The following is a 16804-nucleotide window of genomic DNA, read 5'->3' as shown; positions in this document are numbered from 1 at the left end:
CCCTGTGACACACAGACACCTCCCAAACCTGCTGGTACACCACTCCTCTCTGCAATAACTTTCAGTACAACATGTTAAAATCTAAGACCACCACGCTACCTACCACGTCAGCAGCCGGGCCCTGAACCCGTTCAATAACTTCCCCAAGCTGTCTTTATGATGACTGCTTCCTCATCCCATTAACTTTCCCCATTATCTAAACCCTTCATTAATTTTCCATGATTCCCCCATTTCCCCTAACTTTCCTGATGCTTCAACCCCCCATCCCCACAACCATCTCATATTTCTCGACCCTACTAAGTTTTTCTATTTCCCTATCCACTAAGTTTCCCTACTTCCTCCACCCCTTCTGTTTCCCATGTCCCCCACCCCACTAAGTCTGCTAGACTCTTCTCTTCACACTGTCGTCCTGCTTCCCCACCGCACTAAGTTCCCATACCCCACTAAGTTCCCCTGCTTCCCCCAGCTCTCAGAGTTCCCAAAGTCATCATCCCACTAAGTTCCTGCCTAACTCTCCGCTCAACTGCGCCGCGTCTCCTCCCCGACCCAACCAAAATCCGCCTACCTTCCCCCGATCCATAAGCTTTTCCGTAAGTTCCTCCATCTACTAAATTTCCCTTGATTTCCTCCGCAAAGTCCAAGTCCACTTGAACCATACTCTGTCCGTCAGACGAGGCAACGACTTCCAATTTTCCTTATCGTCAGCACTTACACCAAACTTGGTGTGTGAGAGTAACCTAACCACCCTGGTTCTTCTGTTCCGGCTACGCTCCTTATCCCCTCGTACCCCCACCTGACCTTCCCTCCCATCCCTGCGCAAACTCAATCATCCTCAACAGACGACAGTAACTCTAATAAAAGTCCCATTTATCCTAATGCTATTTACTCCATATTCTCGAGTGTTGGACACACTGAAGACTTACAATCATACCTCTATCAAATGAGCTTCGTAACGAGCTAGTTTACCAGTGACAAGATTATATATATATATATATATATATATATATATATATATATATATATATATAATATATATATATAATACAAAAGCAAGTGGTCATACTGCAACATCCCGACCCACGGGGTCATATCTAGCAACAAGCCTCTCTTCAGTTTCAATTCGCCTGATGGTTCCCACCAGAGAGTCATAACATGAAGCAATTACATGATCTGGTACGCTCATGGCCCGGCATGATGGGTTGCCAGCGGCTGCATGTTGTATATCTATTATATTGCCTGATGCATACTTGATCCCGGGGCAGCCAGAGGAGTGCCCCACCAGACACGACCAAAGATGAGCACTGAGGTATAAATGTTATTTCCAGTCGTGGAGATAATAAGAATACAAAACTGCGACTATATTCCCACTCGAGATAATATGAATATACAAATGTGCCTGTATTTCTACTCATAAAACTGAAATGGATACAGTAATATGATTATTTTGGAATTTGCGCCAGAGAGCTGGCTGCTCGTGTGCCCCCCACCACTAACCAGACCACGCAATAATACTCGGCAAACTGCTGCGTCACATGATTACTGTGCGGCTCTCGGCAACTCAAGGGTGGGCCGTTTTGATAACTGTTTATTTCCCTACACTTCAAGGCTTTGCAACTCTCTACCTTCTCATGTCCTTCCCAATAACTATGACCTGCCGCACATCTTAAAAGACAGGATCATCACTGCCTCAAAAATACGTAAATACTTTCCCTTGTCTTTTCTTTTGCCCTTTCATAATCCTCTCTATATTGCAATCAAGGTTTGGCCCTGATATAAACTAAGGTCCGTGAGTGGAGCCTCCATCGCAATATATATATATATATATAATATATATATATATATATATAATATATATATATATTGGAACCATGATAACTATATCAACACAAAAATACAACTGTACTTCTGCCGTGGTGACCAAGATGACTACAGAATACGTGACTGTATTGCTAGTGTTGTTAAAACAGGAAAACGCGGCCAAACTTGCCACTTCCTGTGGAAATGACCCCGAGCGTCAACACACCGCCACCGCTCACCCTCCGTCACTTGTCTGCTTCCGCTTCTTGTGGGAGGGTAGGGAGGGTAGATGGTCTACTGTGCAATCATCTGTTCATCGTCTACTTAAGAGAATACAATTACTTACCTTACACAAGAAGACAAGGTCACTGGTCATTTGAGGTTGGAGAGGTCACCCACTATAAGCATTTCCTTTGTTTTCCAAAGCTTCAACCATCATCCTATGATAATGGTGAGGGAGCTGAGTGAGGCAGGATGTTCCCGGCCAGATACCATGCCGTCCTGGGTTAAGTACTACAATGTTTACTTCCATACACTCACTCACCTGGCCTCTCACGACTCTTTCCATGATCTTCATGATGCGTGATATCAGTGCTGTCGGTCGACCATATCATCATTATCCGTCCAGCTACTTCAAGACAGTCGACCATATGGAGTATTATCATCATACGTCCAGCTACTTCAAGACAGTCGACCATATGGAGTATTATCATCCGTCCAGCTACTCCAAGACAGTCGACCATATGGAGTATTATCATCATACGTCCAGCTACTCCAAGACAGTCGACCATATGGAGTATTATCATCATACGTCCAGCTACTTCAAGACAGTCGACCATATGGAGTATTATCATCCGTCCAGCTACTCTAAGACAGTCGACCATATGGAGTATTATCATCATACGTCCAGCTACTTCAACACAAACACAAAAAAAAAAAACTTTCCCTGACGATGCTGGGAAGGTTTAGAACGCCCCATGGAAGGATATCACATTAAGATCCTTAAATAATGGCTTTACTTAAAGTGCTCCCTTGAAATTAAGACCATCCGATCCCTTAGAAATGGCACGTAATGTTCTTGGAGCGCAGATAATTCACTGGTAGTTGGAGTGTGGAGACAGTCTCGAACTGATATGAGAGAGAGAGAGAGAGAGAGAGAGAGAGAGAGAGAGAGAGAGAGAGAGAGAGAGAGAGAGAGAGAGGATCTACCCTGAGGAGCCGGGCCGTCCGACCCGTGATCTGGTGGTAGGACGGGGGTTGAGCGCGGCGAGGCTACCACCTTCACCACAACCACCTCTCCACCACATGCCAGGCTACCACCTCCACCACAACCACCTCTCCACCACACGCCAGGCTACCACCTCCACCACAACCACCTCTCCACCACACGCCAGGCTACCATCTCCACCACAACCACCTCTCCACCACACGCCAGGCTACCACCTCCACCACAACCACCTCTCCACCACACGCCAGGCTACCACCTCCACCACAACCACCTCTCCACCACACGCCAGGCTACCACCTCCACCACAACCACCTCTCCACCACATGCCAGGCTACCACCTCCACCACAACCACCTCTCCACCACACGCCAGGCTACCACCTCCACCACAACCACCTCTCCACCACACGCCAGGCTACCACCTCCACTACAACCACCTCTCCACCACACACCAGGCTACCACCTCCACCACAACCACCTCTCCACCACACGCCAGGCTACCACCTCCACCACAACCACCTCTCCACCACATGCCAGGCTACCACCTCCACCACAACCACCTCTCCACCACACGCCAGGCTACCACCTCCACCACAACCACCTCTCCACCACACGCCAGGCTACCACCTCCACCACAACCACCTCTCCACCACACGCCAGGCTACCATCTCCACCACAACCACCTCTCCACCACATGCCAGGCTACCACCTCCACCACAACCACCTCTCCACCACATGCCAGGCTACCACCTCCACCACAACCACCTCTCCACCACACGCCATGCTACCACCTCCACCACAACCACCTCTCCACCACACGCCAGGCTACCACCTCCACCACACCAGCTGTATGGGTTGTATCCGTCAACATCGCACCCACGCCTGTATCATCTGTATCCTGTGCCACAGCGTAAACAACCTGATTACCATGTTCTGATCTACCAGTCATTACCATCACTATACCATCACCAGCCACCAACCTGCCATTACCATCACTATACCCTCACCAGAGCCACCATCAATACTCTACAACCGACCGAGTTATCATCTCCACCTTATCATCCTACCCCAGGAATCCCTCTCACCGTACACCCCAGCAGCGCTCAGGAAGTCGGCCAAGTCTACCGGGCGTGACCACGGGCCATAGAGTACGTTGCTTCTCTAACACATCCCTGTTTTCCACAAATCCCAAATGTTTATAAAATCAAGTCCAGTACTTACACCACAACCATCATTACAAATACATGGCTGACGATTCTCAAGTACATACTACGTACCACTCCCTCGGTAACAACACACAGTGGAGACGTGTGTGCTACCTTCTCACACGACAGTGAGCAGCACGCTAAGCAACGAACAGACCTGCAGAAAATAAAAACAACCCGACCCATCACCTCACGCCGTAATTACGACACTCCATCCCTGGCTGGCTCCTCCTCCCCCCACGTCGCACCTGAATTCGTACAGGTAATGGCGTCCCTACTCAGGGTACAGCCTGCGGGTTCCGCTCCAGCCGAGGTGAACTGATACACAGATCCTTAAGTTGAATCGCTCTATTTACTCATCAGTCTTTCTCTGTGACAAACAAGGAGGAGGAGGAGGAGGAGGAGGAGGAGAAGGAGGAGGAGGAGGAGGAGAAGGAGGAGGAGAAGGAGGAGAGATCTGAATCCCTTACTGAAGAACACCACGACACCCTCCATGATGAGTGAGTATACATCAACTCGGGGCACGGGAGTGACGAGTATACACTTGTCATACAAGCATGGAGAGAGAGACACCACACTATAACTCATCCCCCTCAACCCACCACAATACTTAAACCCAGGTGATTACCCGAACGTAAACCTGGCGTGTTAAACCTCGCACTGTACACCTTCCACTAACTCTTACTGTCACACTCACCCACCTGACGATACCTGAGAGACAAGTGCTTTGAGGAATTAAAAGGAAGAAAAATGTGGTTCAGCGTGGAGGATGGTGGTTGATACGTGCGGTGGCAGAGGCCAGTGTGCTGCACCTGACGGACTCAAATGACATTTCCTCCCGAGCTGGCCTTTGTCTGTCCCTGGGGCATGCCTGGTGGTGTTCATGATGTGTGTGCTTACCTGAGGCAGCTGCATGTCAGGTAACGTGGCAGCACATCATCGGTCTCCCTGTGTGCTGTGTAATTACCTATTTGTACCTGCCGGGGGGGGGGCCTCTCCTACACCCGTGGCACCCATCTCTCGCACTGCCTTTACCGTCATACAAACTATCAACACTTCTGCATAAACTTCGTATTGACCAATCCATCATTCAGTTTCTTCATCCATATTACAAAAGTATTATTTTTTTCAGTTTTGTCTTAAATCTAACATCTAAAAGTATCTTTTTGGTCTTAACTGTCACAAGTTTTTTCTTTTATATCATGTTATGACCTCTGGCTGTTCTGCACCTGCGTCATGTTGCCTCTCTACGTCATCAAGCTGGTTTAACAACCCAAATATTGTGATCAGGTCACCCGTTACTCTTCTCTCATCCATGGTGGACAAAGTCGAGGCCTCTATGTCTTTTCCCTGTAAGTCAGCTCTTGCATTCTACCACCAACTTTCATGCCTTCCTCTGGACCTTCTCTACTATTCTGGCCGAATATCTGACGTGAATAGTTTGCTGAATATTTCCTCATCCATGTGTGCGATCGTTATATTTACAGAGAGGTAGTTTGTTACCTTAACAATCCTTCCTACGGCGAAGGTCTAGCGACAGGCTGGGTACAATGTCGACTTCTTACCGCTTTACATCATCAATATCCCTGCAGCTTATTTTCTACTAAATCATATTCGTATCCGGGCTTTCCTTCTTGTGTCCCATCCTGAACACTTTGCATTTACTCAGGGAGCATGTCATCCCCCATATATCACACCAACTCCAGTGTTTGGCATCATCCGTAAACATATCTAACGTCAAGTCCAGTCCTTCTATCACCAGTCATCTACATAGCGTGCGTGTGTGTGTGTCTGTGTGTGTGTGTGTGTGTGTGTCATTAACTATATGCACAGCTGGGGGAGGCATTTCTATACTCGCGGGGGTCTGATCTTGTTTACGTGATCACTACCTGTGAACACAATTCGTGGCGGAGAGAGAGAGAGAGAGAGAGAGAGAGAGAGAGAGAGAGAGAGAGAGAGAGAGAGAGAGAGAGAGAGAGAGAGAGAGAGAGTTGTATACCGGTGTCGCCCCGTACCCTTAACCTTGTTAATGAGCACCATATCTTTAAACAAGGGTTGATACACACACACACACACACACACACACGGGGTGTTTCTGTGTACCCAGCGTACCCAGGTGCGAGAATGTATTGCGACAGTGTTCCAATTCAACGACCACGGCACATACAACCATCCACCGTCCGAACCATCCAATTGTGGTTACTACCAGCGTGGCGGCCGCTCGTAACTACCACCATACACCTGCAGGATGGTAACCACCGCCTTTAATGACAGTCCATGATTGACCTCTGTGTTACACAAGACTTAATAACCATTCTATGTACCATGTTAAGATATTCACCCCCTTCTCCCGGGGGTATAGGGCCAACTGGCTTCAGAGAAGATCACCAGTGCGATAACCACCTGGGGTTACCCTCCCACGTAGTACCTGACGAAACAAACCGGAGTTTCATGGGAGACGGGAAAGGAAGAGAGAAGAGAAAGGGAGAGACACAATACATCATTCTCCATTCTGCAGTCGTGGACCCGGATATAGCCTCTATATTTCGGGCAACCCCCGGCTCGCTCGCCGCTGTTACTGCTCTGGGGAAGGTGTGTCCGGACTGCCCATTACGCGGGGAAAGACTGATGCAGCTGAGGGGAAAATGTGAATCATCCCTCCGTGCACACACACACACACACCACGGCACATGATGAGACTCGACCGAGGCCCAACTCATGATGCACACATGGTGCAGGGGAGGGAGGTCCACCGTCCCCTCACCTGCCACGTGGGGTTCCTGGTGTTGCGTTGTTGTCAAACACACGCCAGCAGGTCGTCCTCATGCCAAACTTCCCAGGTTACATGATGGCCCGCTTGGCCAGGCTGTTTGATCCTGGTAGGATGTTCATTGCGCACTGGGCGACCTCCTCTTCAAGCCGGCGGGGCCTTGGAGGCGACAGCGATCCGCTGTTCACTATGGTCGTCCGTGCATCTCCCAGATGGTTCTGTCAGTTCCTGCATGTGTCATCTCATAGTCACACCTGCCAACTGTCCTGTGGGAGTGTGCGTCAGTAACACCACAAGTCTTTAGTCTCTCATAAGATTTTAAGACATAATGACAGTGATGGGGGAGGTGTTCCTGGCACTCTTTCCAGTCAGTACAGCCATCCAGTGTCGGCCATGGGTGGCAAGACACCATGCACTTCAACACTTGCCATATCTCCTCCATGACGACCACCATCTCAGTATCTCCCAGTAGAAGGCAAACTTCCAGCATACTATAACATGAGTCTCCACAGAGCCACACATACTACCATATTGTTACTTAACACTTATGTCTAACATGTACACCTTACGTGTATACCTTACCATGCTTTCGGAGGTCTTCTACCCCTAGAGGTGGGTCTGGCACCAAGCTGTCATGTTGTTCTACTGTTCACTCAGGCTGCTGGAGGCCTGCTGGTGCTCGTAATCTGACGATCAACTATCATAACATGGAAGAAAAATCTCAAAACCTCCTCCACCCAGCACTCCCCGTGCTTCACACATGAAGGCCGTGTCAACCTCTGGACGTTCCTTGTTCCTCCTTCGCCACTATTTTCTAATCTCTTTCTTGCTTGCTTCTTGCTCTTCTTTAATTCATGAGAATTTTCAACCATTTTCAGAATAGCAGAACATCATCAAGAAATGTATTTCGCTCATGGCTTAACACCGCAAGTGACGGCAAAGGTGAAAATTCTAACCAAACTGCCGTTAACATAAGGTTCCTCCTGTGTTCTACCACATTCCTCACACTGGAAGACAACTCCTCAAGCTGTCATCACCTTAACTACCTCCCTCAAAGCACCTCCAACTATGGCCTTGCTATTTCTAGCGTGACCGGTGTTGTCCCGCGTCTAAGCGAGCATCGCTTGTTAACGAGTGTAGAGGTGGTTGGAATCACCAGCTCTATGCCAGGCAGGGCCCTGTCTTTGAATGGCTGGTTCTCTGTTCATCCCGTATGTAAATGACTTGCTCTGACCTGTGTTTGTGTGTGTGTGTCCACCATGCACACACTGCGTAACACAGGCAGCCAATTTAACAATACACATACGTTATTCAACTATGATAATCCTTGACACTCTTGTCATCAGTTAACAATTACAATAAAACAATTTAACAATTTCAGCAATGTTAACACCATTAGTGAAGTATTTGTAAGGCTGGAACAAATATACAACACTATATAACTCAGTTATACCCCTGATAGTTTTAACACATACAACATCCTTCTACAACAGAGGTTAATGCGTCCTTTGCAACTATCATCAACATGCATGTATTTCTGTCGTGTAACTCCGGGATTAAAGGGTACGATTGAGGCCTTCCCACCTCTGTAAACAAGTCTGTCAGGCGGTAAACCTAAACTGCAGCACAGCATAAACTGCCTCCCCTCCCTCCCTCCCCACACCACTGTGGCCACCTGTTTATATGACCTGCCACAGCTGGAAGGCTCGGTCACATCTGTCACAACTGGATGGGTGGACCAGACCTGCCATAGCTGGATGGTTAGGCTACTCTGTGTGTGTGTGTGTGTGTGTGTGTGTGTGTGTGTGTGTGTGACCTAGGAAAGCTGAAGGTCTGACAGGTCCAACTAACCTAACACAGGTGGCCAGAACACACGACCTAATCAACAAGTGGATGACTCTCTAAGGAGCTGTACGAGGCACTGGGCAGACCTTCGAGTGATGCTGGGGTAAAGACCAACCATACGAGAGGAAATTACGTGAGAAATTTGCTAAAAAAAAAGTCTGCGGAGGAATACTTTTAGAGCACATGCATGGCAGATGACACAGGACACGAGTAATGTAAACAACACACAGATATTTAAGTAGTTCAAGATATGGTGGCCACCCCCCACGAGTGTACAACTCCCTCCCCCGTACTGTACAAACAGGAAATTACAGATGGATGGTTGGGGCAGGAGGACACACGGCCGGCCTGCCTGAAAGATGGATGGTTGTGGCAGGACACGCGGCCTGCCTGCCTGCCTGCGGGAGATGGATGGTTGGGGCAGGAGGACACAAGAACGGCCTGCCTAAGGGAGATGGATGGTTGGGGCAGGAGAACACACGGCCGGCCTGCCTGAGGGAGATGGATGGTTGGGGCAGCAGCAATATATTCACACCACCATTCATCACCGGTGCCCGCGTGTCACTGGTGGGTGGCAGCAGAAGAGTCATTCTATGTAGCCATTAGTCGGTGTCACAGGCAGATGGCAGTGACCTGTGTGTGTGTGTGTGTGGGGGGGGGGGGGGGGTTTGGGGATGGGAGGAAGGGGTGTGCTTCCCTCCCATCACTCGACACACCCACCTCATGTCAACCCCTCCCTCTTCACACTGTACCACGGTACTTACCAGTGTCCCGTCTCCCACCAGCAGCGCCGCCTATCTTGCTGAGGGAAGGCATCACCTGCTGGTGGAGTGGATGACAGTCAAGGAAGGTACCATGAGGCTCGCCTCCTCCAGCCCTGGGCTCCACACAACACTCACCTGCAATGAGAGAGACACGAGCATTACTTCCACTCACACTGGAAACTGTGGGAAAACCACTTCCAACATTATGATAAGTATGACAAGGCGTTACCGGACTCCTCCTGCAAGAGGGTACACCGCGAGTGAAAAGTCACCTACGGCGAGGCTGTAACAGAAGTAGTCTCTCGTCGAAGAACTCCTTAATCCAAAGGAGTCTTCATTCCCTTGCTACTGGAAGTAGCGTAGCCTCTGGAAAGATATTCTAAATACCACCAGGACTCCATCATACAAACAGTTCACGGGATGATTATAAACACATAACCACGTGTATCTCCCGGGAGGTCTTGCAGTAAGTGTGGTAGGATGGCCACCGCTGATAACAACATACATCACCGTCATACATCACTCATGGTTCCCCTGCTCAACATATACACCGGCACGAACTGGGTCTATATCCAAGGCAAACGCCTACATCAGTACATTCACGGGAGGACTGGACCTACGACCCTACACCAACACACGTCTCTCTACTCGCCTCCTCTCCCTCCCGGTTGTTCTTTTCCTCCTCAAAGCAATCTTCTTTACCGGCTACGTCATCAACAGTACATCCACTGTACATAAAACTGCTAATGTATTACAATCACATCCGCCTCTTCTCTTCATCTATCCCACATCCCCTCCCCACCAGCCATCCCCAGACCTAACCATTGTGTACATTGTATGTCTCTGTAATGACCTTCTTGTGTACTTTACGGCATTTTAATTACCCATTTGTGTACTTTCTGTACACTACAATCAGTCTCATCAATTACCTTATTCCATCTTGTATAAAATCATTTCTTTACATCCTTTCTAAAGAGCTATTTAACTCTCTTGCTGTGACCTCTGGCCCCTCCTTTACATACTTCAAAAAATTTATTGTCCAATTTGTCCAAATGACGGTGCGTAATTGCTTATTTGTGCTGTACGGGGGAGGGAGCTTTACACTCGTGGGCCCCCCCCATCTCTTGCACGAGTGTGTGTGTGTGTGTGTGTGTGTGTGTGTGTGTGTTGTGTGTGTGTGTGTGTAGGGGGTGAGGGGAGACAGCAGGTTAGCGAGAATGATGCGTGTCCGGGCTTGGGGTAAGCATGATGTACACATGTCCTACCAAGGATGGCAGGTGTGGTGAGGACAAGTGGTATACGACACACACACACCGAGTGCCCCCAGTACTCGCCTCCACCACACGGGCCAATGACGCAACACACGACCCCCAGTGTAGCCACGTCGGTCACCAAATGAGAGGAGACCAGACGTCTACAGGTCGGATTAGCCAGCCCCCTGGAGCAGGCCGACGAACGCATCCATCACTATACCCTCACATGCACATTCAAACAAACAACATCCCGGCTTCCTTACAACTTATGCAATACCTTGGGTCAGCATTGTGGAAAACATCTATGGACGTACATCTACACCGCACACATCCTCCACATCAGAGGGAAGTTGAGGTCTTTCGTATATAAAAACGACAATGAACACCTTCTCGAAATGACGGACTGATGGCAAAAACGACTGTTAATGAGACATGCGTCACAAAAGTGCCCTTCCTACGATGACACGGAACCACAAACGCGTTACCACATTTTTAGCAAATCATCTCCTACCTCACTTCGAAGATATGTACACAGTTACGACCAGCCAGGACAGTACGTTCTCCCCTACAGCACAAGTAGGTAGAGTGGTCCACCAGGTCGTCCAGTACATACTGACATCCCCACCCCCCAGGAGGGAGGTCAGCCACCCCAGCACCTGGGGCTTATCTCCTTCACCCACCCCTCCCCCCTTAAGCCACCATCATGAGCGGCCAGCGGCCTCCATCAACTCCCGCCACCCACCCACCCGCCACCAACACGTCTATAAACTCTACACCATGAAAGTTTCCTGCTGGAAACAATGTAAAGGTAAACACTCTGGCTGAGAATGCAGATGTGCCCGGTGTCAAAAATATTTGTCGTCTGTGACGCAGGCAGAAAATGAAATAATAACCAGACAGACATGACTTAACTTTCCATCACAAACACAACTGTTGTTCATCAGTCTTTCATCAACACTTCTCTCAGTCACCACCACACCACCCCTCTGTAAGTCACCATCACACCAAGCCCTCCGTAAGTCACCACCTGACCGACCCTTCTCTAAGTCAACACCAGATAACAACAGCTGTTGTGAACACACAACCAGTCATTGCCACCGTATTCAACCTGGACAAGGTCACTTTAAGCAGGGGACTGCTCCTCTGTGAGACACACGGATCTGTCGCTTAACCTTCATCAAATATTCCGTGTACATGGCTGAACTCTCTCTCTCTCTCTCTCTCTCTCTCTCTCTCTCTCTCTCTCTCTCTCTCTCTCTCTCTCTCTCTCTCTTAAGTAGAGAGAGAGAGAGAGAGAGAGAGAGAGAGAGAGTGAGAGAGAGAGAGGCACTAAAGCCTTGGTATCGGGAGAGATTGTGATGGCGGCTGGCTCAGTGAACCAGCACTTCAGCGACTACCGACTTCCCTTCCTTGGCCCCTACTGCTGTCCTTTCATTAGTGTTAACCCACACGTAGGCTGCTGGCAGTCCGTTCACAAACAAACACTCCACCTCACACGTACCTGGTCAGATACATGGCTGACGATGTTCGATCCGACCAAATGCAAAATAGAGAAGATGGGGGACATAGTGGATGTAGTCCTGGTTATGACTGTAATCTTGCATGATACAAATCACGTGAGTCAGTGTGTGGATGGGACCTTGGGGGGTAGACACGGTGCCAACTCTGTCACCAGGTCATGGCATGAAATGAGGGTCATGCAGACGAACTGAGTGAAGTTATCATGATGTTTGCAATCATGCACGGTGATGAAATACATGAAATATCAAAGCAGGTATAAGCGGCCCAAAATTATAGCATGTAAAACCCCTTCCCCTTGCTGTATAATTAGATTATCACAACACATACACACACACACACACACACACACACACACACACACACACCACACACACACACACATACATCTCAAAAGACATCAACCACAATAGTCCGTCTGACTTAAAACGAACAATATTTTCCAAAACCTGAACTGAAGGTGGACTCTGAAAGCCCGATAAGCAATTTCATTAATTCTGTTTACGTGTTTCAAAACTGTTATAAGGGAGATAAGCAAAACAAGAAACTATCCATGCATGTTAACAAGCAACAGTGTCTAACAAGCAACAGTCTAAGATAATAAATGACAAAAATACCATTTCTCTGAAGGACGAAAATATTACCATCTGCCACAGGGTTCAAAATGGGCGACTGGTACACATGGTTCAAAAAGTATCTTCTCGCACCGGTTCGATGGATTTCGAAATGATCAATACGACTCGTCTCGGTCGGGTTGGTGAGTGTAAGTGTGGGACAAATTTCCTAATATTCAAGGTTGTCCCACTTTATCGTTATTTCCATCGAAATATCACATAAATACAAAATTTTTCGTAACAAATGACAGGAACTGTATTAAGTATTCGATATATTACAATGTCATGAAAGCAGGTATATCAACACGAGGCCAGCCCAATGGACATTTTCCATAATCCTTCGTCCGTGGTTTCATACTACTTCACACAAAACTGTTGATACCTTATTTGTCTTGTGTACTTTAGTGATGCGCAATTATGTGGAAAACATTATTCAACCTGTAGAATCAATAATATCTTCGAATGTTAATCAAACCATCAACATCATTTATAACAACGAATATAAATAGATATGGACAGGGAGTCTGAAAAATTGGCCTACGGAGGACAGTACATGGGAAGGACAGATAACACAAGACCTGATGGTCTATGACCAGGTTATCTGCTGGAGGACAGTACATGGGAAGGACAGATAACACAAGACCTGATGGTCTATGACAGGTTATCTACTGGAGGACAGTACATGGGAAGGACAGATAACACAAGACCTGATGGTCTATGACGAGGTTATCTGCTGGAGGACAGTACATGCGAAGGACAATAACAAGACCTGATGGTCTATGACGAGGTTATCTGCTGGAGGACAGTACATGGGAAGGACAAATAACAGACCTGATGGTCTATGACGAGGTTATCTGCTGGATGAGAGGATGAGAGGAGTGACCCGTCCGTAACTCCAGATGGACGCAGGAGCCACCCACCCATGGCACAGAGGGTGAGGAGGACCACAACGCACCACAAGCACGGTAAAACACATGACGTGAAGACTGAGGGAGGGAGGATTGTGGCTGTGGCTTCAGCTCTTCATGTTGAGTGCAGGAGTGAGTGTGCTCCAGTGGCCGGGCGGACATACACACACACACACACACACACACACACAGCCAGGGAGGTGGAGCCAGCTGAGTGCGGCTCGTGGGTGGTGAATGGAACTTGGCCCGTGAATGGAAGGAGGCGGGCGGGTGAATGGCGGGGGAGCGGTTGGCCACGGGTACCATCAAAGGTGGGTCCGGGAGGTCTTGTGTTAGCAGGAGTGGTCCCACGGGCCGCCTGGTCATTAGTGCCTCACCTCGACCCCCCTCAACCTCCTCCTGCTACCCCTCCCTGCTCCACCCACACCACCTGCCTCACTACCACCACAGTAACTACCCCTCCCTCCACCAACGGGTGACACAGCTACCACCACCGTCCATTCCTCACATTCCAGGAGGGCCAGCAACCGACTCCCGTGCCGTAAAATCTGTTGAGATTGAAATTATGAAAAATATTCAAACGTGAGAGCTCTTCTCCTGGGCAGAGTCGCTCGCTGGTTAGCGGGGAAATACCTGGGGCAACAAAGCTCCCAATATTCTGTTTACCTTCCATATCCTCTAACCTTTATATGGTACAGAAGGACGTGTATTGACACACCTCTCCAAAACTCGTCAGTCTGTGCCTTTTTTGGCTCGTCCCCATCCCTGTATATTTTACGTCGACACAAAGCAACACATGAAAAGATACAAATGTCCATATTCTCAAACCAAGCTGTAACCATATTTGTCATCCAAAAAAGACAAATAAGCCAAAAGAAATGAACCTGGGTCAAAACCCACCGCTCTCACCAGTAGCCAAACCCATCGCTGCCACCAACAGCTAGACAGGTCACTGTTAATCAATCAACATCGCATCACCAACAAAGGCATTACGACCACCGCTGTGAAGACGACTTGGGGGTTCCGTGTCCCCTACACCCCACCGCACGTGCAGTGTTCTCGTTATGACACGAGCGCAACACAACAACACATACACACACACCCAAGCTTCGATAATAATAATAATAAGTGCGTCTTCAAGTACGAGAAACAGCAGCCTACTATCTCTCATACTTAACACTACTATCTCGCACACTTTACACCCCTATCTCTCACACTTAACACTATTATCTCTCACACTTAACACTATCTCTCACACTTACTGCCTACTAAAGACATAATATCTCCGTCGGAAAACTATCCATAAATAATCTTCCACTGTACATACACCAATATTAACAAAAGTGTTAAACAAGGATGTTTACCATCATGAAATTCTTTTTAAAGTATAACATGACACCAGAGAGCAAAACATCCTGCCACCAACGCACTCAACGAATCAATTAAAGAATAATACGATTTTCTCCAGTTTTGAAGTAATGGTGACAGACACTATCATGTGCAGGACCACCAGTTATAAAGTAAGGGTGACACCATTTTATGCAGTGCCAGCACATCAAAAGTAATGGTGACACCACTTGTGACGTCACGGGTTTAGAAATACTATAGTTTTAACAATAATGGTGACACTTGTGGCGTGCCACCAGTAACAGACTCAGGGTAACATTATCTCGCTCAACGTCACGAGTTCTGAGATGGAGACGACGTAGTTACCTTGTGGAGTGGCGGGAGGAAGGGACGATCCCTCCGTGCACCTTCAGGACACATGGGGAAATGCAGAGCCAGAGTGAGGTAGGATGATGTGTGCTGAGGGTGGGGGCCAGGGCACCAGTGGCTAGTGGTGGTGCCCGGGTTCGTATGGGTTCCAGTACCCCTCCTGGAACCCATCTCCCCTACCCTCGGCTCCACACAGTCCCTGGAGGAGCCCCCACCCTCCCCGGGAACAGCCCCATCCTCGCACCGCACCCCCAGCAGCAGCCCCACCCTAACCACCACCACCACACTTCCCAGACCACACAGCCAACAAACACCAGCACAAACTCCCCAAAACTTGAGAATGTCCCTTAACGAAGCGCCCCAAGTTTGGCGGACGTCCCTGCCTTGACACACACACACACATACACACACAAACACACACACACACACACACACAGCCAGTGTGACGGGCTGGCTGGCTGGCTCCCCCCCCCCCCCCCCAATCTCTGCACGGGGCACACCAGCAAGTGGAGGGGCTCACCTGTCGTCGTCCTGGTTACTCACCTGCCTTGGAAGATACACATGCCAGGCTCAACCTGAACAAGTTCTCTCTCTCTCTCTCTCTCTCTCTCTCTCTCTCTCTCTCTCTCTCTCTCTCTCTCTCTCTCTCCCGCCGAAGTCACTTTTTTTTTTTTTTTTTTTTTTTTTTTTTTTTTTTCCTAAGCGAGACGTGCGGGTGAGATCCTGGCTCTCTAGCCCGGCCATTTCTGGCTAAACCTCGTCTCAGGTGAATCGTAGGTGGGGAGGTACTGCTTGCCTCACTACCAGGGTGGACCACAGCAAGATCACACACACACACACACACCACACACCACACACACACACACACACACACACACACCACCACACCCAACACTCTCATTCAAGATCATGTTATCAGTTCGGCGAGATGGGGACGGAGGAGGGAGGGCGAAGAAGCCACGGAGGGGGAACTGAAGGCAGGCGTCAACAGTGAACATGTACGGTGTTGCTTTACCGTAACGTGTGGCTTGCTTAAGTATGTACAGCTGGCGAGTGGATGACGTGCCCCAGGCTAACGATGGGTCTGTGGGTTGTGATGCTCCGTACTGTCTGAGAGACAAGAGATGAGAGAGAGAGAGAGAGAGAGAGAGAGAGAGGAGAGAGAAGAGAGAAGAGAGAGAGAGAGAG

At 48.8% G+C, this 16804-nt stretch overlaps 1 protein-coding gene across 4 annotated transcripts in view; it reads right to left on the bottom strand.

Annotated features, from left to right (window-relative positions):
- pins (G-protein-signaling modulator pins) overlaps positions 1 to 16804 on the bottom strand; it is a 281528-nt gene that overhangs the window by 227298 nt on the left and 37426 nt on the right. Inside the window, exon 1 of one of the 4 annotated variants that reach the window (XM_071672595.1) lies at positions 9608 to 9685. The exons of 2 other annotated variants lie outside the window; for them this stretch is intronic. The gene's annotated coding sequence lies outside the window, so the exon portion shown is untranslated. Of the gene's footprint in view, positions 1 to 9607; positions 9686 to 16804 lie in introns of those variants that run through there. One more of the 4 variants, XM_071672592.1, reaches the window with a different exon arrangement.

This window comes from Panulirus ornatus, chromosome 17, assembly GCF_036320965.1.
Source record: "Panulirus ornatus isolate Po-2019 chromosome 17, ASM3632096v1, whole genome shotgun sequence".
Lineage (NCBI taxonomy): Eukaryota > Metazoa > Arthropoda > Malacostraca > Decapoda > Palinuridae > Panulirus > Panulirus ornatus.
Note: the sequence above shows the minus strand (reverse complement) of the source record. Positions and strands in the feature narration are given on the sequence as shown.